This window comes from Pongo abelii, chromosome 5 (assembly GCF_028885655.2).
Source record: "Pongo abelii isolate AG06213 chromosome 5, NHGRI_mPonAbe1-v2.0_pri, whole genome shotgun sequence".
Taxonomy (NCBI): Eukaryota; Metazoa; Chordata; class Mammalia; order Primates; family Hominidae; genus Pongo; species Pongo abelii.
The window spans coordinates 113,735,685-113,760,139 of record NC_071990.2 but is presented as its reverse complement, the minus strand read 5'-3'; the positions used below and the strand labels follow the sequence as shown (position 1 = coordinate 113,760,139).

Sequence of the window (24,455 nt, the reverse complement as noted above, 5' to 3'; positions counted from 1 at the left end):
ATTATTTTTTTTATAGGTGTATACATTTATAGGGTATATGAGATATTTTGATACAAGCATACAATGTATAATAACCATATTTCAAGGTACATGGGGTATCCATCACTTCAGGCATTTATCTTTTCTTTGTGTTACAAACAATCTAATTATACTCTTCTAATTTTTTTACAATGGACAATAACTTATTGTTGATTGTAGTCACCCTGTTGTACTAGATCTTATTCATTCTAACAATATTTTTCCACCCATTAACAATCCCTATTTCCTCAACCCCCTGACTATTTTTTTCTTTTATTATTATTATACTTTAAGTTTTAGGGTACATGTGCACAATGTGCAGGTTAGTTCCATGTGTATACATGTGCCATGCTGGTGTGCTGCACCCATTAACTCATCATTTAGCATTAGGTATATCTCCTAAAGCCATCCCTCTCCCCTCCCCCCCACCCCACAACAGTCCCCAGAGTGTGATGTTCCCCTTCCTGTGTCCATGTGTTCTCATTGTTCAATTCCCACCTATGAGTGAGAATATGCGGTGTTTGGTTTTTTGTTCTTGTGATAGTTTACTGAGAATGATGATTTCCAATTTCCTCCATGTCCCTACAAAGGACATGAACTCATCATTTTTTATGGCTGCATAGTATTCCATGGTGTATATGTGCCACATTTTCTTAATCCAGTCTATCATGTTGGACATTTAGGTTGGTTCCAAGTCTTTGCTATTGTGAATAGTGCCACAATAAACATACGTGTGCATGTGTCTTTATAGCAGCATCATTTATAGTCCTTGGGTATATACCCAGTAATGAGATGGCTGGGTCAAATGGAATTTCTAGTTCTAGATCCCTGAGGTATCGCCACACTGACTTCCACAATGGTTGAAGCAGTTTACAGTCCCACCAACAGTGTAAAAGTGTTCCTATTACTCCGCATCCTCTCCAGCACCTGTTGTTTCCTGACTTTTTAATGATTGCCATTCTAACTGGTGTGAGATGGTATCTCATTGTGGTTTTGATTTGCATTTCTCTGATGGCCAGGGATGGTGAGCATTTTTTCATATGTCTTTTGGCTGCATAAATGTCTTCTTTTGAGAAGTGTCTGTTCATGTCCTTCACCCACTTTTTGATGGGGTTGTTTGTTCTTTTCTTGTAAATTTGTTTGAATTCATTGTAGATTCTGGATATTAGCCCTTTGTCAGATGAGTAGGTTGCGAAAATTTTCTCCCATTTTGTAGGTTGCCTGTTCACTCTGATGGTAGTTTCTTTTGCTGTGCAGAGGGTCTTTAGTTTAATTAGATCCGATTTGTCAATTTTGGCTTTTGTTGCCATTGCTTTTGGTGTTTTAGACATATAATTCATTATTAAGTATATGATGAAGACAAGCTCATGGACTGAGTGACTCCACACCATTCATCAAAGAATGTGAATTATGCTCATATAGAATGACAACGACAGTCATAATAAAACAGCTGTACTCAATTATGAGTGCCAATTTTGTGGTGATTGCTATAAAAAGAGGAATTTTTAACTATTTGAAGTTTTCTCATTATATAATTTATGTAGCCAAAAACTGAGAGTACTTCTTTCATAGTTCAAGTTGTTAGAATTCCACACTCATCCGATTTTATTTTAACTTGGCTCCTTTAGGATGTAGACTTGTAGAAATTAATTATACTGGTAGAAAGGCAACCCAGATTGAGATAGATTAGTGGTTCTCAAATCTGAGCATGTATCAGAAGCACCTAGAGGGTCTGTTAAAACAAAATAATTGCTGAATCAAAGTTTTTGTTAACAGTTCTGAGATGGAACCTGAGAATTTGCATTTGTGAAAAGTTCCCAGGGACCACACCTTGAGAATCACTGAGCTAGAGGTTATATATCAGCATTAATATATATGACAGTAACCGAAGGGAAAAGAGAGAAACTGATTTTTCAGAATTGAGTTTAGGTAAACTACCTATAAAGGTAGGAGCTTAAATTAGTTCATCCATCGTGGAAGACAGTGTGGTGATCCTCAAAGACCTAAAGACAGAAATATCATTCGACCTAGCAATCCCATTACTGGATATATATATCCAAAGGAATATGAATTGTTCTATTATAAAGACATGTGCACACATATGTTCATTGCGGCACTATTCACAATAGCAAAGGCATATAATCAACCTAAATGTCCATCAATAATGGGCTAGATAAATAAAATGTGAGATACATACATACATACATACATACATATACATGTCACGGAATACTATACAGCCATAAAAAAGAACAAGATCATGTCCTTTGCAGGGACGTGGATGGCGCTGGACGCCATCATCCTTAGCAAACTAGCACAGGAACAGAAAACTAAATACTGCATGTTCCCACTTATAAGTGGGAGCCAAATGATGAGAACACATTGTCACATAGAGGGGAACAATACACACTGGGTCCTATTGGAGGGTGGAAATTGGGAGGAGGGAGAGGATTAGGAAACATAACTAATGGATACTAGGCTTAATATCTGGGTGATGAAATAATCTGCAGAACAAACCCCCATGACACACATTTACCTATGAAACAAACCTGCACATGTAGCCCTGAACTTAAAATAAACGTTTTTCAAAACAAACAAACAAACAAAAAACAGTTAAATTTGAATTTCAGATAAACAGCAAATCAATTTTTAGTATAAGTATGTCCCAAATATGGCCTGGGACATAAGTATACTAAGAAATAGTCATTGTTTATCTGGAATTCAAATTTAACTACTTACCCCAGCGCTTTTTTTTCCAGCTCAACCTGGCAGTTGTAAATTAAGTGACGGTATTAACAATTTACTCTTTGGTTGTGAAAATATGTGTCTCAAAATGATTATGCTGCTTTACTCCATTGCTTTAGCATATACCTTAATTTTGAGTCTTTCCATAGGGCTCAACAGCAAAGCTTTTGAAGCCTTTTGTGTGTGTGATACAAAAGTATCACACACGAAAAAATTAAAAATTCCACTTTTCCATGGCGGCCTGCATCAGGAGGCCGGGTGCGACATGGTCCCTTCAGCTCTCCTAGACACCCAGCATAGCTAGACACCTGGAGAGGGAAGAATTAGAGGGGAATTGAATCAGGAGAAACAATGACAAAGAGTACCTAAATGAAAGAGAGTATAAAAGAATTTTTTTCTTTGTGGTTTCTGTGAATATAAAATTTTGGAAAAAAGAAATAACATCTAGAAAAAAATTCTAGGGAACTTTCTGTAGAATACATCATGTATAACCAAAGGCCACCTCTTAGAACTAAACCAACTGGAATGATAAACATTATACTTCCTATTTGTGGTGTTTTTCTTCTTTACACATGATTTCAGCCAGAATCAGCCCCAGATTTATTTAAATTAGAATTCAACATATATATATATAATATATATTATACATATATACAATATAATGTATATATAAGCAATATATTATATATGTATTATATATATATTTTATGTGTGTGTGTGTGTGTCATACTTGGATGGGAGCAATTATCAAGGATTTTAGACCTAAATTCCATCACCTCACTCTACTGTGCTTTGAATTAAAATGTGTCCTTAAACTTGGTTATATTAGAATCACATGAGAAAATTTCAAAAAAAAAGTGTATCAAATTATCATTCTGAAAGATACTGATTCAATTGGTCTGTAGTAGAGACCAGGCAGCCAGTGTCCAGAAACAATAAAATAAAATTATCAGACTTTCCTAGAGTTTGTTTTCAACACGACCATCAAATTGGTGGGATAATATAACAAAGGAATGAGGGCGAGGTAAGTTCCAATTATAATGATTGTTGGAATAACAGTAGAAATTCATAAGATACAGAGATGGCTCTGAAACTGGGGTTACAGCTCTGGGGGATGCTGTCAGAATTATAGAACTACCCAGAGAACCAAACAGAGGCAGTGGTACACGAGTTTACTAAGTGCAGAAATCTAGAAAAACTTCCTCATAGAATGGTCAACTGGAGTTTTGATTATCTAATTCTTTTGCCATCCTCCATGGTTACCTGGCTTCTGTAGAAATTGGATGGTAGGAGGAGATCAATTTCTGAGGGGCTCAGGTTTGTTACAGCTTTCCATTCACCTCCACCAGCTAAACCAGATCCCTTAGGCTTGATCACAAATCAGGATCAAGAATTAGGCAGACCTTAAATCTTGTGCTATGGGCTAATTGCAACCATAAACTGGAGAAATGCATGTATAGTACTATGCCATAAACAAGAGAAAAGAACTTGTACTGTGTTGTAACATGTCATAGAAACAGTATGGACAGATTCAAAGGTCGAAAAAGGCTGCCACTTATGTGAAAGGCCATGCACTGAGGGTTTATATGAATTCAAAACCCTGAAGTTGGTTATCTCTATGCAGGATTGTTTCCCTGTCCTAAAAGGAGTGCACAGCCAGATGTTCAGGGACAAGGATTTACAGCCTTGTGTAGGGAGTGTGAAAATATATTCTAATTTCACATTCAGGGTAGAAGAACCATTCTAGCAAGCTGTCTTTCTCAACGCAGAGGAAACAGGTGTGTAGGCTCAGAAGTTCAGTTCGCATAAAGGTGATTTACAGACAGAAACTAATAAACAACTGCATGGTCACCTTAAAGAGGACTTCAAATTCTCATTGATGGTAAAGTTACCCAGGGAGAGGAAGAAAAGGAGTTGAATTAAGCAGACATTAGGGAGAAAGATTGACAGATGGAAACCAGGCCTAAGACACCAAGGTATCTTAGGAAAAGGGAAGTAATAGAAGTCTATGCCTTGGAGACATAAGCCCAACAAGCAGGTCCCAGTGCATGGGAATAAGTACCCCAGTTTCGTTTGAAGACTTCCCACAGAATTACTGCTAATATATATGATATAGTGGTGCATATGCCAGATCACTGCCCTCGTTTGTCCTCTCATCCTCTTGCATTTTTCAGACCCCGATGTGACTTCCCACAGCATTTCTTTGGTAGTGACAAAGACGTAAATTTAGTGTCTTATTGATCCAAAGCGTCTTTTTCTACCACAACCAGAGATACAAACCTTGGAAGAAAAGAGTTTACATCTCCAGGTTTTTCCTATCCTTCATCTCTAAGATTTGCACATGGAAATCTGAAGGCTATAGTCTGATCCTGACACTATCTCCAGGGTTTCCAAGATGAATTATGCTCACCCTAGAAGGAGTAAAGGAGGGGATGAGGGAAATGGATTCTAAATAAAAGAAGTCCCAAGGCTACCCAAATATATATCCTTCCTCTTGATGTGGAAGATCTCAAAGATATAAATAATGAAACATTGAAATGAGGTAGAGAATTATATTCACCAGAAATGCACCTTGAGGATTTTATATGAGAAAGTGTTTGGCGTCAGCAAAAAAATATATGTGTCACTGAACATGGAGTCACCTGGTCCTCAACCATCTTAGGAAGTCCGGCAGATCAGGGTGTCAAGAGTACGAATCCCAGCAGACACTTATGACTAGAAAGTGGTGTACTAGAACAGGCTGTATGAAGAGTAAGAAGGAGAAAAGGAAATGAGTCAACTAAGCCTGAGAAAACCAGAGAGATCTTTAGCTGCTGTTGCTTGTATGAAAGTCTGTGGAAAGTTTATGATTTCTAGGAAGTTTTCTTCATGGTGCATTGTGTAAAACCCTAGAGTCAGTCCCTTTAAAGAGATAAACTATAAAAAAATTATTCTTTCATTATTCTTTTATTCTTTCAGGTTGCTGGGATTGTATTTGTACATAAATGATGTTCATATTCATTCATCTATTCTTTTATTCATACCCTCAAAAACAATTCTTGGGCTCCTACTGTGTCCAGGCATTGTTTAGGGATTTTTTATGTTATTTTTCTACAGGGAACGAGACACATGGGTGACCCGTATTTATCAGGATTATGTAACAGGAAAATAAATCAATCTTTTCATCATATTCCATGCAAACCCACTGAAGACTAGCTTCCTTTCATGAGTTTATAATAGTTACTGAAAACAACAAAGACATGTATGAATTCTTCAAAGTCCTATAGTATCACCTGAGGGGAAAACATTCTGAAAGTTTTAAATGATTACCTATTCACATTTAAGAAGAATCTTCATGGAAAATATGACAATGTCTCCGAAGAGGGCATTATATTAAATAATATGCCACATTTTAGGGAAAAAAAGTTTTGTAATACATAAGAAATTTTTTTGTCTACCAATAGTATTAAACCTGGTTCAGATTGGTTTATAAGTACGAAATTTGTTTATTCATGTAAGCGGAAGTTCAGAGAGAGGGAGGTTTTCAGGGTTGGCTTAACTTAGCATCTGCTTAATTTCTTTGTTTTCTCTCAACGAGGACTTTTGCTGACTTCTCTCAGAGGAGGAAAATGGGTATAGAGTTCCAGGCCTTATCTCTACAGGCAATGGCAGTAATAGGAAAAGAAAGTCCGTCTTCTGATGCGTCTCTCTTAAGCATGAGGAAACCGCATTCTAAGAAAACCCAGAAAGCCTCCTCCTCCTTCCCATTTGCCTGAACTGGGTCACATGCCCAGTCATGAGTCAATTCCTTCGGCCGAGGGAAATGTCATTTTTTGAATAGCCAAAGCTTGATTTTCTGAATTACTCACTGCGAAAAGGAATATGTTGCCCTTCAACAAATCAGGTCCACCCATAAAACTAAGGAAGGGATAGAATTCCCCTAAAGCTTCGGTGCCTCATGGGCAAGAATTAGACTCCTGGATGAACACTTAACTACCATAATGAAAGGGGAAGGGGTAATAGATGATCACCAGGCAAAAATCCACTACAGGAAATCTTGTCATCCACAGAAATGCCTCCTAATGCTTTCTACCTAAAGAAAAGAATGGAGCCATTCAGCATCCTGGCAATATATTTGGCCACATGGATGCTCTATAGCATTTGATAAACATGCCTTGTTGACGAGTTTACACATCATAGATTTCATGTTTCTGTGCATTCCTATGTAATCATGTTAATGCTACAACCAAGAGGCAATGTGATCTGTTTGCTAGGGGCCTTTCTCCTTGATTAATGAAAAATAGAAAGGTTTTGGAAGAGCATTTCATGTTTTCCTGAGTATCGTTATTTGTTTACAAGATAAAAACCTTTACTTGATTATAGAAATACTAACATTATCTGATAGGTAACACCACATGAGAATTATACTACCTTAAAGATTCAGGCAAAGTATGGTAAACTCACTGCAGATTAATATATGGCAATCTTATTCTGAAAGAGGACTTCTAATGAATTGTCTATGTGACATTTGTTAACAACTTAAAATGTACTCAGTGATTGCAGAGAAAGCCTTAATTAAATTAAGAGAGTTTCTCTGTCAGCTATGTTCATGGATGCCATAAAATTTTAAGATAAAACAGCAATAAAATTTATTGACAATTATACACTACAATTGAAGTGTGTTTATTTTTCTACAGATATTTTGTATAGGATTATATAGCCTGTTCTTGAGATAAATATTGCTATAAGAACTGACTTCTGGTCTGAATCATCAAGCTCTAAGGCGTTAACTTGGTAAGTAAGTGAAATATATTTTTCCTTTCTTACTTTTTAAATTTGTACTAATCAAAAATACATTTCTTTGTTAATACAACTAAATAAAAATATTAATAATTCCAATTAGTATACTCCAACAGATGATGCAAATAGAGCCAAATTAGGAAAATTCAAGTAGCTGTTGACTTTTTTTAGCCAATCCTTAATTGTAAGAAGTCACGTATACTTTAAACTTTGTTTTCCCCATAGTTGAGTGTTTTTATAAACTTTCTCAGAATATTTCTCTTTCTATTCAAGGATCCTTTCAGGAATATATACAACTTCAGTGTTTTATTCTTCTTAAATATAATTCCTTGGTGCCTTGTCATTGGTTTTCTCATTTAGCAAGTATTGTTCATAACAATGTCCAACTAATCAGCCACTGTCTTCCTATATTTTCACAGTATGACAAGATCATCTCCTTTTTTTTTTTTTTAATGCTGTCTCACTCTGTTGCCCAGGCTGGAGTGCAGTGGCACGATCTCGGCCCACTGCAACCTCTTCCTCCTGGGTTCAAGCGATTCTCCTACCTCAGCCTCCTGAGTAGCTGAGATTACAGGCACTTGCCACCACACCTGGCTGATTTTTGTATTTTTAGGAGAGATGGGGTTTCACCATGTTGGCCAGGCTGCTCTCAAACTCCTATCCTCAGGTGATCCACCCACCTCAGCTTCCCAAAGCGCTAGGATTACAGGCGTGAGCCACTGCACCCAGCCTGAGATGATCTTTTAAGCCATATAGCTGGTAAAAAAATAAAGAAAGAAAAGGAGAAAAAAGGACTCTGATAAATACCCACATTGGCCTTAAGCAAGAGGAAGGCTTGATTCCCAACCACTTGCATCTATGGGTAAGGAGTGGAAACCAAGAATAGAATGATTAGAATTACAGACACCGATAATTTTAAGTACAACATTTTTTTAAAAAGTATTATGATACAAATGGATGATGGGATAAAAGACAGGTATTAAAATAATTATGCATAGCTTCTTTATCTGTTGGTCCCCAGAAAATCCAGGCTATATCAAGCAAAAATAATAAACTACAAAGGAGCATGTAAAATATAACCCTATTCTTGTCCAAACTAATATTTATATGTAAATATTTTGTTAATAGCATTTACCCTTAAAGGTAAATTGAAGGTGAATTTTTTGTTTTTTTATACTTTATTTTTTCAAATTTTCTAAAAGACTATATATTCATTTCCATTAACCTTCTAAAAAAGTTATAATTCTATTTTCATTTCTAAGTACAGTTAAAAACTGTCAAACAGAAGTAGATGTAAAATGGCTTAAACAAATTGAGTAATTATAAAGTTAATTACATGCTGTTTATCTCTCTCTTAACCTAATTTCCACCCTCTTGATTAACAACTGATATTTTTGTCTTTTTGCCTAGTAACAAAGGGTAGTCACTTTTCTAGGCCATAATCCTGTATCATCCAGCAATATGTTTGTAATCCTTTTTTGCATTTGCATTATAGTCAGCCTTGGTTAGTCTCAAGTTGCCTTTTACATGAGAAAACCTTCTCCTTACCTAATGTGTGGACTGTTATTTTCCAGAAGGCTAGCTTGACTGACGGATCAGCTAACTCTTCTTTTTCCTAAATACACTTTGTTTCTTTCTTTCAGATATAATATGCCTGTCTTAATTGAGGCTCTTTCCTAATAGGAAATAGTATTAGTAAAGAGCCTCAGTTTTCAATGCCAGTGACCCTTCAACCATGCGTTCTCCAGAGGTTCTCAGCTTTCAATTCCATCCTTTCTATACATTTTTTCTTGCTAAGATTTCTAGGTTTGTGGTCACAGGTGAACCTTTAGCATCTGGTGGCTGTTTCTAAGTTTTAAAGTACTCACAGTGAATCATACTTCTAATGCTAATACTAATAAAAGTAAAACTGAACGTTTTGTTACTTTTTTAAGTGAGATATTGTATTTCTTTTTTAATTTTTTTCTTTTATTTTATTTACTCTTTTTAATTACTAGATAAAAAGCATTGGCATTAACACTCCTGTTAATGTACCTGATGAGACAGAGCAGCTTAGCTCAGCAAGGGCAACCCAAATAGGTCTCCCACTCTGGAGTGAGATTGTCTCAGCACCGTGAAGGCAGTCCTATGGAGAAACTTGATGACCTAATCCCAAATCACTGCTACTGAAAATTCAGGAGGACTTCAGGCTAAAAAATCTAGATTGCATTATGCCTTGGCAGAGCTAGTGAAATTACGATTTCATATCTTCCTCTATATGGAAAAATATAGGCAACTAGACAATTAACCCATAATATGGAATGAGAAGGAAATAGAATATATCACAATAGGAACCCTGAATATAATCACCTCCCTGTTTTAATGATAAGAAAAGTAAGAGTTCTGAAACATTTCACAATAATTTTTGATGAAAGAGTTTACCACTTACTTAAGAAAGATACTAAAATACCCCTTATAATGAACTGCCTTTTAGAAAAAACAAACAAAAGTATTAACTAATGGTCAACATTCTACTGGTTTAGATTTCCAAGGGATTAGCCATGTATATGGTTATTCTTCTTTTTTCCTATCAATAAAAACCAAGGTGAAACCAATAAAGTGAGGATTGTCTTCACTGTCTTTAGAACTGATGTGGTTACAACACACTCAATATGAGTAGCTTTTTTAAAGAGACAGAGTCTCAAATGTTATAGCCACATCTACCATTTCATTATTGTAATCCCCTGACAGGTTCATCTTGCCTTCTCCACAGATGAAACCAATTCACTGAGACCATGGTATTGCAGTAAAAAAAGAGTTTAATTAACGCCCGGCTAATCACTCAGTAGACAAAGTTATTACTTAAATCAGCATCCCTGAAGGCTCAGAGGTTAGAGTTTTTCAGAGATAGTTTGATGCAGCTGATTGGTTGAGGATGCACTCATAGGGGTATGGAAAACTGTCCTCATGAGTCCACCTCTGGGTAGGGAATCACAGAACACACTGGGTTATGAGTCAGAATGTGTCTGAAAAATATCTCAAAAGACTAATCTTAGTTTCTACCATGGTGATGTTATCTACAGGAACAACTGGGGAAGCCAAAAATCTTGCGACCTCTGACCACATGACTCCGGAACAGTAAGGGATTATAGAAACTATGCCTACATATTAGCAGAATTCAGACCCCTCCCATAATCATAATCTTGTGGTCTTTTAAAATATTCATCTTACAAAGGTGGTTTCAGCCCCCAGACAAGGAGGGGATAAGTTTTAGGGAGGGACTATTATCATCCTTGCTGCCAAGTAAAACTATAAACTAAATTCCTCCCAGGGTTAGCTTAGCCTGTGCCCAGGAAAGACTGAGGACAGCCAGCCTGTGAGACTAGAAGGAAGATGGAGTCAATGTGGTATATTTCTCTTACTGTCATATTCTTTGCAAAGGTGGTTTCAGGGTAAGCGAAGAGTAGAGGGCTTGTAGCACAACCAAACTATGTAACAACTTCAAACTTCCATTAAAAAAAAAACTTCCTCTTGACCATTTCCATAAGAATAAACAGAAGGTTGAGAAGTGAAAGGAGTCCTAAATGGAACACAAGATAGGGTGAAAAAGCTCATTGGTCACTTTCAAAGTGCACCTTCTTAAAGTAAGCAGACAAATCAGTTTCTGATAGCGAATGGGCAGATGACAGGAGCTTATTGGATTTCTTTCCCCAAGGACTCAATGAAGAAGTGAAGAAGGAGTGAGAGAGAAAAGCTACCCTGTGTGGAATGGAAGGCAGATGAGCTTCTACGAGTTCCATCCCTGCCATCAGCATAAGGATTGCCTGATTCAGACAACTGTGTGGACCCAGAGGAAGAGGCAGCATTGGCACACATCAGCACCAGGAAGGGAAGGTGAAGTCCCATGCCTCTCCCTACAGGTGTGCCTGGAAGGTAGGAGCTGCTGGAGTATCCCTCTTTAACCAAAAAGTTAAGTGGGAAGTGACTGGGGTGATGGGATAGGAAATGAGAGAGCACTTTTCTGAGAAACCCCAGAAAATAGTGTATTTATTGGTACTCTGTTCTGTAATGTAACCTGCGTGATGTATAATAAACAATTTTGCTGGTCTTTGTCTCTGGTTCCTGGGAGGGAGGCTCTAAACTCTTGGAATTTCCCAAGTGATAGGGAATGTCTTTGTTATTAATCATGGCCCCTGGAAATTTGTCTGAGTTTGTGCTAATGAGATGACGCATAGTAGGCCCTTGAATAGTTTCAAGAATGGGGCTGGCCTTGCTGGAAAAGTCAATCACCCATTTACAGGGTTGAAACTTTGATCCAGCCCAATCCCAAGGAGGAGAAAGGGGCTGGAGATTGAGTTCAATCACATGGCTAATGATTCAGTCAATCGTGCTTCTGTGGAAAGACTCCAACAAAAACTCTGAACACCTTAAGATTGAAAGAGCTTCTGGATTAGTAATATATATTGATGAGCCAAGAAGGTGATATATCCTGAGGACAAGGAAACTTGGCATCTAGGACCTTCCCAGACCTCACACTGTCCATCTCTTCTTTTGACTGGTCCTGATTTGTATTATTTATAATAAAATTATGATTATATGTATAGCACTTTGTTGAGTTCTAGGAGTCATTCCAGCAAATTATCAAACCTGACAGGGTAGTAGGAGCCCCCAAATTAGTAGCCAGTTGACAGAAGTACAGATGGCCTAAGAACTCTGAAATTCGCAGTTGGTGTCTGAAGTGAATGTAGTCATATAGGTGTTAAATCAAGTTTAGCTTAAAGCTGTCGACTTACATATTTTGAGTTCAGCCTAAAGGTTTCTCTGTACATTGTAAACTATCCTAAATTGAGTTGTAAACAGACTATAGCCTTCTCTTGTGCCAATCACAGAGTTTTGGACTGTCAAAGGTGGCCAACTTTTCTTTTTTTTTTTTTTTTTTTTTTTTAGTGCAAAATATTTCAAATTTATTAGGTATTATTTTAATCATGAATGCATTATCGGGGGTAAGCATCACTAGCTAGTTTTCTTTTTTTTTTTTTTTAAGAAATGAATAAATTTTAATTAAACAATCTATATGAAACAAACATTCCCAAATTATAAGAATAAATTTTTCTTTTTTTTTTTCTTTTATTATTATTATTATTATTATTATACTTTAGGTTTTATGGTACATGTGCACAATGTGCAGGTAAGTTACATATGTATACATGTGCCGTGCTGGTGTGCTGCACCCACTAACTCGTCATCTAGCATTAGGTATATCTCCCAATGCTATCCCTCCCCCCTCCCCCCTCCCCCCACCCCACAACAGTCCCCAGAGTGTGATGTTCCCCTTCCTGTGTCCATGTGTTCTCATTGTTCAATTCCCACCTATGAGTGAGAATATGCGGTGTTTGGTTTTTTGTTCTTGCAATAGTTTACTGAGAATGATGATTTCCAATTTCATCCATGTCCCTACAAAGGACGTGAACTCATCATTTTTTATGGCTGCATAGTATTCCATGGCGTATATGTGCCACATTTTCTTAATCCAGTCTATCATTGTTGGACATTTGGGTTGGTTCCAAGTCTTTGCTATTGTGAATAATGCCGCAATAAACATACGTGTGCATGTGTCTTTATAGCAGCATGATTTATAGTCCTTTGGGTATATACCCAGTAATGGGATGGCTGGGTCAAATGGAATTTCTAGTTCTAGATCCCTGAGGAATCGCCACACTGACTTCCACAAGGGTTGAACTACTTTACAGTCTCACCAACAGTGTAAAAGTGTTCCTATTTCTCCACATCCTCTCCAGCACCTGTTGTTTCCTGACTTTTTAATGATTGCCATTCTAACTGGTGTGAGATGGTATCTCATTGTGGTTTTGATTTGCATTTCTCTGATGGCCAGTGATGGTGAGCATTTTTTCATGTGTTTTTTGGCTGCATAAATGTCTTCTTTTGAGAAGTGTCTGTTCATGTCCTTCGCCCACTTTTTGATGGGGTTGTTTGTTTTTTTCTTGTAAATTTGTTGGAGTTCATTGTAGATTCTGGATATTAGCCCTTTGTCAGATGAGTAGTTTGCGAAAATTTTCTCCCATTTTGTAGGTTGCCTGTTCACTCTGATGGTAGTTTCTTTTGCTGTGCAGAAGCTCTTTAGTTTAATTAGATCCCATTTGTCAATTTTGGCTTTTGTTGCCATTGCTTTTGGTGTTTTAGACATGAAGTCCTTGCCCATGCCTATGTCCTGAATGGTAATGCCTAGGTTTTCTTCCAGGGTTTTTAGGGTTTTAGGTCTAACATTTAAGTCTTTAATCTATCTTGAATTGATTTTTGTATAAGGTGTAAGGAAGGGATCCAGTTTCAGCTTTCTACATATGGCTAGCCAGTTTTCCCAGCACCATTTATTAAATAGGGAATCCTTTCCCCATTTCTTGTTTTTGTCAGGTTTGTCAAAGATCAGATAGTTGTAGATATGTGGCATTATTTCTGACGGCTCTGTTCTGTTCCATTGATCTATATCTCTGTTTTGGTACCAGTACCATGCTGTTTTGGTTACTGTAGCCTTGTAGTATAGTTTGAAGTCAGGTAGTGTGATGCCTCCAGCTTTGTTCTTTTGGCTTAGGATTGACTTGGCGATGTGGGCTCTTTTTTGGTTCCATATGAACTTTAAAGTAGTTTTTTCCAATTCTGTGAAGAAAGTCATTGATAGCTTGATGGGGATGGCATTGAATCTGTAAATTACCTTGGGAAGGATGGCCATTTTCATGATATTGATTCTTCCTACCCATGAGCATGGAATGTTCTTCCATTTGTTTGTATCCTCTTTTATTTCCTTGAGCAGTGGTTTGTAGTTCTCCTTGAAGAGGTCTTTCACATCCCTTGTAAGTTGGATTCCTAGGTATTTTATTCTCTTTGAAGCAATTCTGAATGGGAGTTCACTCATGATTTGGCTCTCTGTTTGTCTGTTATTGATGTATAAGAATGCTTGTGATTTTTGCACATTGATTTTGTATCCTGAGACTTTGCTGAAGTTGCTTATCAGCTTAAGGAGATTTTGGGCTGAGACAATGGGGTTTTCTAGATATACTATCATGTCATCTGCAAACAGGGACAATTTGACTTCCTCTTTTCCTAATTGAATACCCTTGATTTCCTTCTCCTGCCTAATTGCCCTGGCCAGAACTTCCAACACTATGTTGAATAGAAGTGGTGAGAGAGGGCATCCCTGTCTTGTGCCAGTTTTCAAAGGGAATGCTTCCAGTTTTTGCCCATTCAGTATGATATTGGCTGTGGGTTTGTCATAAATAGCTCTTATTATTTTGAGATACGTCCCATCAATTCCTAATTTATTGAGAGTTTTTAGCATGAAGGGTTGTTGAATTTTGTCAAAGGTCTTTTCTGCATCTATTGAGATAATCATGTGGTTTTTGTCTTTCTTTCTGTTTATATGCTGGATTACATTTATTGATTTGCGTATATTGAACCAGCCTTGCATCCCAGGGATGAAGCCCACTTGATCATGGTGGATAAGCTTTTTGATGTGCTGCTGGATTCTGTTTGCCAGTATTTTATTGAGGATTTTTGCATCAATGTTCATCAAGGATATTGGTCTAAAATTCTCTTTTTTGGTTGTGTCTCTGCCAGGCTTTGGTATCAGGATGATGCTGGCCTCATAAAATGAGTTAGGGAGGATTCCCTCTTTTTCTATTGATTGGAATAGTTTCAGAAGGAATGGTACCAGCTCCTCCTTGTACCTCTGGTAGAATTCGGCTGTGAATCCATCTGGTCCTGGACTTTTTTTGGTTGGTAAGCTATTGATTATTGCCACAATTTCAGCTCCTGTTATTGGTCTATCCAGAGATTCAACTTCTTCCTGGTTTAGTCTTGGGAGGGTGTATGTGTTGAGGAATTTATCCATTTCTTCTAGATTTTCTAGTTTATTTGCATAGAGGTGTTTGTAATATTCTCTGATGGTAGTTTGTATTTCTGTGGGATCAGTGGTGATATCCCCTATATCATTTTTCATTGCATCTATTTGATTCTTCTCTCTTTTTTTCTTTATTAATCTTGCTAGCGGTCTATCAATTTTGTTGATCCTTTCAAAAAACCAGCTCCTGGATTCATTTATTTTTGAAGGGTTTTTTGTGCCTCTATTTCCTTCAGTTCTGCTCTGATTTTAGTTATTTCTTGCTTTCTGCTAGCTTTTGAATGTGTTTGCTCTTGCTTTTCTAGTTCTTTTAATTGTGATGTTAGGGTGTCAATTTTGGATCTTTCCTGCTTTCTCTTGTGGGCATTTAGTGCTATAAATTTCCCTCTACACACTGCTTTGAATGCATCCCAGAGATTCTGGTATGTTGTGTCTTGGTTCTCGTTGGTTTCAAAGAACATCTTTATTTCTGCCTTCATTTCGTTATGTACCCAGTAGTCATTCAGGAGCAGGTTGTTCAGTTTCCACGTAGTTGATCGGTTTTGAGTGAGATTCTTAATCCTGAGTTCTAGCTTGATTGCACTGTGATCTGAGAGAGAGTTTGTTACAATTTCTGTTCTTTTACATTTATTGAGGAGAGCTTTACTTCCAAGTATATGGTCAATTTTGGAATAGGTGTGGTGTGGTGCTGGAAAAAATGTATATTCTGTTGATTTGGGGTGGAGAGTTCTGTAGATGTCTATTAGGTCTGCTTGGTGCAGAGCTGAGTTCAATTCCTGGGTATCCTTGTTGACTTTCTGTCTCGTTGATCTGTCTAATGTTGATAGTGGGGTGTTAAAGTCTCCCATTATTAATGTGTGGGAGTCTAAGTCTCTTTGTAGGTCACTCAGGACTTGCTTTATGAGTCTGGGTGCTCCTGTATTGGGTGCATATATATTTAGGATAGTTAGCTCTTCTTGTTGAATTAATCCCTTTACCATTATGTAATGGCCTTCTTTGTCTCTTTTGATCTTTGTTGGTTTAAAGTCTGTTTTATCAGAGACTAGGATTGCAACCCCTGCCTTTTTTTGTTTTCCATTTGCTTGGTAGATCTTCCTCCATCCTTTTATTTTGAGCCTATGTGTGTCTCTGCACGTGAGATGGGTTTCCTGAATACAGCACACTGATGGGTCTTGAGTCTTTATCCAATTTGCCAGTCTGTGTCTTTTAATTGGAGCATTTAGTCCATTTACATTTAAAGTTAATATTGTTATGTGTGAATTTTATCCTGTCATTATGATGTTAGCTGGATATTTTGCTCGTTAGTTGATGCAGTCTCTTCCTAGTCTCGATGTTCTTTACATTTCGGTATGATTTTGCAGTGGCTGGTACCGGTTGTGCCTTTCCATGTTTAGCGCTTCCTTCAGGAGCTCTTTTAGGGCAGGCCTAGTGGTGACAAAATCCCTCAGCATTTGCTTGTCTGTAAAGTATTTTATTTCTCCTTCACTTATGAAGCTTAGTTTGGCAGGATATGAAATTCTGGATTGAAAATTCTTTTCTTTAAGAATGTTGAATATTGGCCCCCACTCTCTTCTGGCTTGTAGGGTTTCTGCCGAGAGATCCGCTGTTAGTCTGATGGGCTTCCCTTTGATGGTAACCCGACCTTTCTCTCTGGCTGCCCTTAACATTTTTTCCTTCATTTCAACTTTGGTGAATCTGACAATTATGTGTCTTGGAGTTGCTCTTCTCGAGGAGTATCTTTGTGGCGTTCTCTGTATTTCCTGAATCTGAATGTTGGCCTGCCTTGCTAGATTGGGGAAGTTCTCCTGGATAATATCCTGCAGAGTGTTTTCCAACTTGTTTCCATTCTCCCCGTCACTTTCAGGTACACCAATCAGACGTAGATTTGGTGTTTTCACATAGTCCCACATTTCTTGGAGGCTTTGCTCGTTTCTTTTTATTCTTTTTTCTCTAAACTTCCCTTCTCGCTTCATTTCATTCATTTCATCTTCCAGGGCTGATACCCTTTCTTCCATTTGATCGCATCGGCTCCTGAGGCTTCTGCATTCTTCACGTAGTTCTCGAGCCTTGGTTTTCAGCTCCATCAGCTCCTTTAAGCACTTCTCTGTATTGCTTATTCTAGTTATACATTCTTCTAAATTTTTTTCAAAGTTTTCAACTTCTTTGCCTTTGGTTTGAATATCCTCCCGTAGCTCGGAGTAATTTGATCGTCTGAAGCCTTCTTCTCTCAGCTCGTCAAAGTCATTCTCTGTCCAGCTTTGTTCCGTTGCTGGTGAGGAACTGCGTTCCTTTGGAGGAGGAGAGGTACTCTGCTTTTTAGAGTTTCCAGTTTTTCTGCTCTGTTTTTTCCCCATCTTTGTGGTTTTATCTACTTTTGGTCTTTGATGATGGTGATGTACAGATGGGTTTTTGGTGTGGATGTCCTTTCTGTTAGTTTTCCTTCTAACAGACAGAACCCTCAGCTGCAGGTCTGTTGGAGTACCTGGCCGGCCGTGTGAGGTGTCAGTCTGCCCCTGCTGGGGGGTGCCTCCCAGTTAGGCTGCTCGGGGGTCAGGGGTCAGGGACCCACTTGAGGAGGCAGTCAGCCCATTCTCAGATCTCCAGCTGCGTGCTGGGAGAACCACTGCTCTCCTCAAAGCTGTCAGACAGGGACATTTAAGTCTGCAGAGGTTACTGCTGTCTTTTTGTTTGTCTGTGTCCTGCCCCCAGAGGTGGAGCCTACAGAGGCAGGCAGGCCTCCTTGAGCTGTGGTGGGCTCCACCCAGTTCAAGCTTCCAGGCTGCTTTGTTTACCTAAGCGAGCCTAGGCAATGGGGGGGCGCCCCTCCCCCAGCCTCGCTGCCGACTTGCTGTTTGATCTCAGACTGCTGTGCTAGCAATCAGCGAGACTCCGTGGGCGTAGGACCCTCTGAGCCAGGTGTGGGCTATACTCTCCTGGGGCACCGTTTCCTACGCCCGTCGGAAAAGCACAGTATTCGGGTGGGAGTGGCCCGATTTTCCAGGTGCGGTCTGTCACCCCTGGAAGGGGAACTCCCTGACCCCTTGTGCTTCCCGAGGGAGGCAATGCCTCGCCCCTGCTTCGGCTGGCGCACGGTGCACTCACCCACTGACCTGCGCCCACTGTCTGGCACTCCCTAGTGAGATGAACACGGTACCTCAGATGGAAATGCAGAAATCACCCGTCTTCTGCGGCGCTCGCGCTGGGAGCTGTAGACCGGAGCTGTTCCTATTCGGCCATCTTGGCTCCTCCCCCTCGGTGGCCAACTTTTCAAACAATGTTCAAATAAGGCAGATGCCACCCTGTAACCAATTCAGCTGTTTTTGTACCTCACCTCCATTTTCTCTACCTCACTTTCCTTTTTCTGTTCATAAATGTTCCACCATATGACTGCACTGGAGTCTCTGAGCCTATTCTGGCTTGGGAGACTACCCAGTTTATGAATTGTTCTTTGATCAATTAAACTCTTTCAAATTTAATTTGGCTAAAGTTTTTGTCTTAACAGGTGGTGTCAGAAGTAGAATCCAATGGAGAGCTTCTAACAACCCCCAGGAGTGCTGAGTGACCAAGTGAGGTATCATTGTGTCCATTGCTCCCTCAGAGCAACTGAGGATCATGGTAACTTTTCTCTTGGATTCTAACGCTCAACAGATTTGGGTTTTGAGCTCCCCAAGTTTCTTTGAGCAAATTTCTAATCCAAACTGGGTTAGGAAGTTGCAACAGAATCTGGACTGGTTCCAACATCAGATTGGATCTGATAACTAACTGACTTGAATCCAATTAGAGGCCTCTTATGTCTGACTGGGTCAGAAAGAAGCTGGTAGTAAGTGGCAGTATTGCAGGAGGTATAAAATTTGGCTTTTGGAAATTCATAGGGATTTTTGTTTTCTACCTCCTTTGTTTCATTTTTCTTACATGCTTTGGTAGGGAAAAAAATCATTGGCTACATCAAAGGGACCTGAGTGCCAAATATATTTGAGGTAAAAATGAAATCCTTAGTTTCTGAAGAACTGAATAACTTCCAGCTTACACATGCATACGTATTAGGCCCTGAAAGCAGCAAATTCTTACAGAAATGGCAAAATCTTCTGAAGAGAAATTACACTGGAACATTCCAAATTAACAATACCGCACTGAAGAAGTGCATTTGAAAATAAGGACTCCCAAATTAGTCTCATCTAGGGATGCCTACTGACATGCAGAAGCTTCTAAAAAGATTTCAGTATTTTTTATTTAAAGACTTTATAAAAGATAAATAAAAAGCTTAAGTGACTAATTGATAAGAAAAACTAAATCTGCTAAACTTTTGGCTTAGATACTATTCCATTCCAAAGATGGAAAGGAAGCTATCTTATATAAAGTGTTTATAAAAGTTAGGTACTGAGGTATAATAGGCTTGTTTCATTTTTAGGTCTATTGATGCAGAGGCCAGGCATAGAGAATGCTTTCTTTGCCCTGTTCCTTAGGGTTTCACCCTGAACTCAATAATTTTAGCTAAGAAACGGTAGCTAAGTTGAAAAGAACAACCTATTTACTAAAATACGCCTTTCTGGAATTTAATTGGCTATCTTGAAACTCTTTTGTAAAAGAAATTTAAATCTAAAAAGGAAATATCCATTTTTAAGACTGTCTGCCTATGTATATTAGAAATACCTACTATTCTCCTAGATTTACAAAATAAGTCATACCTTTGTTTAAAGTACTTTTCTGGCCATCTTGTCTTAAGTAAACTTTTATTTGAGCAGTTTTTTCCCCCTGGTTTGAGCAAATGATGATACAATATTTAGGCATAAAATCTTAGCTCTATGCTAATGAAATAGAAATTTGTTTTTGTTCTACCTAAGATTTGTCCCTTTAGAAATGAAAATCTATTGCCTAGTTAACAAGTCCTTAGGGCAATGAAACAGGTAACTGAAAGATTGATAGATCAAACGGGGAAAAGAAAAACTAAAAGCTGACAAATGAATATCCCTTATGAAAGCTATAACATCTGCTTCCTTGTGTTTGCATGCCTATCTGCATTATGTGTCTGTGATAATATTTGGTAAAGTTAGTTTTTAAATTGTTAGTAAAATAGAAATGGCTTTGAAATTATCAGTTAAATATAATTAGATACTTGCTTGATTTGACTGTGAGCTTATGCCTTTGGTTTAGAGTCTGGATTCAGGTGGCCATCATGAGGTCTGGTGACATGTTCTTAGTGCCTAGACCAGCAGCTACAAGCCAGAATCAAGCCCAGTTATGGCCCTTTCTTCCTCTGCTTTCCCTGTTTTCCTCCTGGCTATTTAGGGAGGGGTTGGATCCTCCAGGTATAGTCCTTCAGGTATAGCCCTGTCTTCTGTCCTGATGGGCTCAGACAGGCCCTGAACTTCATAGTCCTCCTTGGTGCCATGTGGCTACTTGGGACCTAGAATGACTGGGGGAAGACATTGGGGAGGCTGTGTCATACTTTCAAAATGCTTTTCAGTAATTTAAAATCTTAGAGTCATGTTATGTCACATTAAGTAATTGATCATCATAAAATGTCTAAGTCATCTGTAGGTGAAAATACTGAAATATCAATTATTCATCATCAGTTTAAGCCTATATATATTGACATGTTATTTTTATATGGTACAGAAAAGCTAAATATATTCACATCTGCTAATAAACAATAATTTGAAGAAGTGTCTTTCTAAAAAATTATAAAATGATTTTTATCTACAAATACTGATATAAAAGAGTTCAAAATTACTTTCTAGTGTTTTCACTAGAAATTAGGGTTACTAAGAGTTAAAAACTACTAGATATGAAAAAAGCAATTCTGTATACAAAGTGTATAAACAAAAGTAAGATATGCATTTAATGAGAAAAATTATAAAGACATAAATATGCTTGTTAAAAATTTTGTCTGCTTTAAAGTTACATAAAGGCTTCAAACTGAAGGGGTAAAAGAAAAATAGATAAAACAAGATGAATATTACAAGTTGGGGAAAATGTAAAATGAAAGGTTTATGGAAATCTTGTGTAGTTGAAAGATGAGAGGATGACCAAAATGAGGAAATTATTCAATCAAGTTTAGCCTAAACCTGCCTGCTTACACATTCTAAGTTCAGCCTAAAGATTTCTCTACACATTGTAAACTATAACCTAAATGGAGTTGTATACAGACTACAGCCAATTATAGTGCCAATTACTGAATTTTGGCCAAAGGCGGCCAACTCCTCAAACCATGTTCAAATGAGGCAGACACCAAGCTGTAACCAATCTGGCCGTTTCTGTACCTCACTTCCATTTTCCCTAAGTCATTTTCCTTTTGCTGTCCCTAAATCTTCTTCCACCCTGTGGCTGCACTGGAGTCTCTGATCCTACTCTGGCTTTGGGGGGTGCACCATTCATGAATCATTTCTTATTCAAGTAAACTCTTTTAAATTTAATTCAACTGAAGTTTTCCTTTCTTCTTTTTCAAAAGTAAGAATTCTGTCCTAAACCTGTAATATTGAACCTAACTCCAGGTACAGCCAGAACTGCACTGCACTGAGAAAGTTACTATTGTTCCTAAGTGGCTTTGAAACACTTCTCTAAGCAATAATTTCGAAGGAACTTGATTCTTGAAACATCATCTGATGTTATTTTTGTCAGTCAGGTTTCTCAACGCCAACTGTCACTGAAGCATTCACAAATTTATCTTGGCCCTCCTCTAAAGTGATTGACTAAGGCCCTTTGCAGGCTAACAATTTGTCTTGGGCATCCTACTCATCTATATCCAGCCCTTCCCCCATTTATGTTCAAATATTTCCAAAAGAAAATGCTACCCTCTGTATTTACCTGAGTTCTTATTGAACCCCTGCTCATAGTATCAATGCAGAGAAAGAGACCAACTGACTGTCCTTATTTTCACCCCTATGCGTAATCCCTTTGTTGTACCCATAATGTCAGGAAAGACAGGTAACAACATCCCATGGCCAGAAAGGAAGTCTTACCATGAGACTTTCTCTCCTACCCTTGGGACCCAAGGGTTGTGGCAAACATTTTCCTATTTCACCTATTGAGTCAGCTCTCAGCCTGTAGAGGACCCATTTCAGATGGGCATTCAGGAATACTTTCTTCCCCTAGTCTACCCACTCTTTTTCCCTCTCATTATTATTCTATTTCTATCCCACTTTCATGTTCCATGGAGGGGAAAAAAAGCAGATCCAGTTAGTCTTCCACTCTATTGGAGGTGGCTTTAAGTCCTTCAATGTCTTCAGGGATAAATACCTACAAGACAAACATACCTGTTCTTGCCATTACCAAAAGACTTTCAACAGTATAACAAGTCACTGGGTCAACAAAGTCACTGTTTTTCTCTTTCACTATGAAGTATTCTCCAAGGAGAGGACAAGGAAGAAAGGAAAAGAAGGGGAAAGTATGTAAGAAAACCTTACAGAATTACAAAACTAGAGGCTAAAAGGGTAAGTAGTCATAGTTTTCACTGCTTTTGACCCTGAACTTTTATAAAAACTACACCCCAGTAACTAAAATTGCCCTCCTTGTATACAGCAGTATGATAAACCACATATAGAAGCCTTTTCCTTCTCAGACTTGAATGTCTTGGCTTGGTAACAGAAAGGAGCCATTAGCAGCTGTACAGACATAGTCAAATTGTACAACTATCTGAATCTTAGTTATCCCAGTTAATAAGCTTTTGGGATTATTGTAGCAACAAAATGAGATAATGTGTATAAAGTATATGACCCATAGTAGGCTTACAAAAAATAGTAGCTATTATTATTGCTATCGTTGCTTACTTTTGAAAGGCAAGGTGCTAAATGATTATAAACCACTGTTTTCAAGCCTAGCAGCATAGATTAGAAGTCTTTATTTCCCTTTACTAGCTACATATCCTTGAGTATTTGCTAAACCTCTCTAATCTTTGATTTCTTCATCCATAAAAGAAGGAAAATAAATATTACCTACTTTACAAGGTTGTTTTAAACATTAAATGAAATGAAATACATGAAGTGTTCACAACAGTGTTTGAAAAATTGTGAGCATGCATTCAATGTTTGCTATTATTGGCAGTAGTTGTAGTGTGGAAAGAGTGGATTTTCAAAAATTAGTTTATTTTGATTGAGAACTCAAATGTTTTGTACATGCAGCCACTCAACTGGGCAATTTCGGTGATGGCAGGTACTGGCTGAACATGTCAGCTCACTCAACAGGAGATATTCTGCTTTTGAGTTTCTTGCCTCACATTAAAAAAGATGTTTCCATTCCAACTCTGACCCATCTTCCTGGTTAAGACAGACAAACAGGCAGACAGATACCTCTCCCATTAATATGTATCTAGATTCTTTGAGTATAGCTAAGTGGAGATTATATGAATCCTCATAGAGTTTCTCTTTCCTCCACATTGTGGTCCCCAGTTGCACAATGAGTGTTAAGTGGCTGAACGAACAACTCTACAACCATTGAAGGCAAGTTGCTGAGGGGGATGCAGTAGTGGATTCTATAGTTGTACCCTGGACTCACACAGCATCAGGTTCAAACCTGGCTATCCCGTTTGCAACTGATGGCATTACACAAGTTACTTAAATATCCAAACATCGGTTTTCTTTCAAGTAGAATGTTAGTACAGGTTATAGTCTCTTATCCAAAATCCTTCTGCCTGTAGGCGGCCGGGGAAGGCTCTAGAAAAGGGGCGCGTTGCGATCCAACCGTCGGCAGCCGATTCCATGTCTTGATCACGGGGTTGGAGGGAACCGTGGCGTCCATGCGTGGGGCCCGTGGGTGAGACACTCCAATACTGAGACCTAGAGTCCAGACGCTTGTAGGACCCAAGTCGTGTTTTAAGTATTTATTTAAAACAAAAGAATCATGTTTTCCCATTTGTGCTTAAGCGCTAGCCCCTGTTTTGCACAGCCGAGTATTGGCGAGTATGTTCTGTTTTGGGCCTCCTGCTGCAAAACAATAAACAGGACGCAGAGGGCAAAAAAAAAAAAGAAAAAAGAAAAAACAACAACAACAACAAAATCCTTAAGGTGAAATGGGCTCTGAAATTGAG

The 24,455-nt window shown here is 38.3% G+C and overlaps 1 long non-coding RNA gene across 1 annotated transcript in view; it reads left to right on the top strand.

Annotated features, from left to right (window-relative positions):
- Positions 1–11,641, top strand: part of LOC129060036 (uncharacterized) — a 33,050-nt gene extending 21,409 nt beyond the window's left edge. The window contains exons 2-3 of the long non-coding RNA XR_008526367.2: positions 7,440–7,536; positions 11,237–11,641. This is a non-coding gene — a long non-coding RNA (uncharacterized LOC129060036). The remainder of the gene's footprint in view (positions 1–7,439; positions 7,537–11,236) is intronic.
- The last annotated feature ends 12,814 nt before the right edge of the window (positions 11,642–24,455 follow it).